Genomic DNA, 671 nt, shown 5'->3' with positions numbered 1-671 from the left:
ATTGTTTTATTGGTGACGGTTGGCATGGGGATCGTTGTCTCGGGGACGGTTTTCTCGTTGGCGGTTGGCATGAGGACTGTTGTCTTGGCGACGGTTGGCGTGGGGACCGTTGTTTCGGCGGTTTGTCGTGGTGACCGTTGTCTCGTTGACGGTTAGCGTGGGGATCGTTGTTTTGGCAATGGTTGTCTTGGGGGTGGTTTTCTCAGTGTCTGTTTTTGTGAGGATCATTGTCTCGGCGACGGTTTTCTCGTTGGCGGTTGGCGTGAGGACTGTTGTTGGCGGCGGTTGGTGTGGGGACCGTTGTCTTGGTGGCGGTTGGGTTGTGGCGATGGTTGGGGTGGGGACGGTTGGTGTTGGGATGGTGGTTTTGGGGAGGGTTGTCTCGGGGATGATTTTTTTGGGGACAGTTGCCCTGCGGACGGTTGCATGGGCGCAGTTGTCACGGCGACGGTTGGCGCAGATGCAGATGTCTACGCAAAGGTTGACACAGGGATGGTTGTCTTGGTAATGGTTGTTTCAGTGACAGTTGGCGTGGGCACGGATGGCATGGGGACAATTGGCCTGGGGGATGGTTGGCGTGGAGAATGGTTTTCTCAGCGACGGTTGGTGTGGGGACCATTGTCTTGGCGACGGTTGGTGTGGGGATGTTTGGCATGGGGACTGTTGTCTCA

Source organism: Pterocles gutturalis, unplaced genomic scaffold, assembly GCF_000699245.1.
Source record: "Pterocles gutturalis isolate BGI_N339 unplaced genomic scaffold, ASM69924v1 scaffold3587, whole genome shotgun sequence".
In the NCBI taxonomy this organism is placed as follows: domain Eukaryota; kingdom Metazoa; phylum Chordata; class Aves; order Pterocliformes; family Pteroclidae; genus Pterocles; species Pterocles gutturalis.
This window is presented reverse-complemented; position numbering follows the sequence as displayed.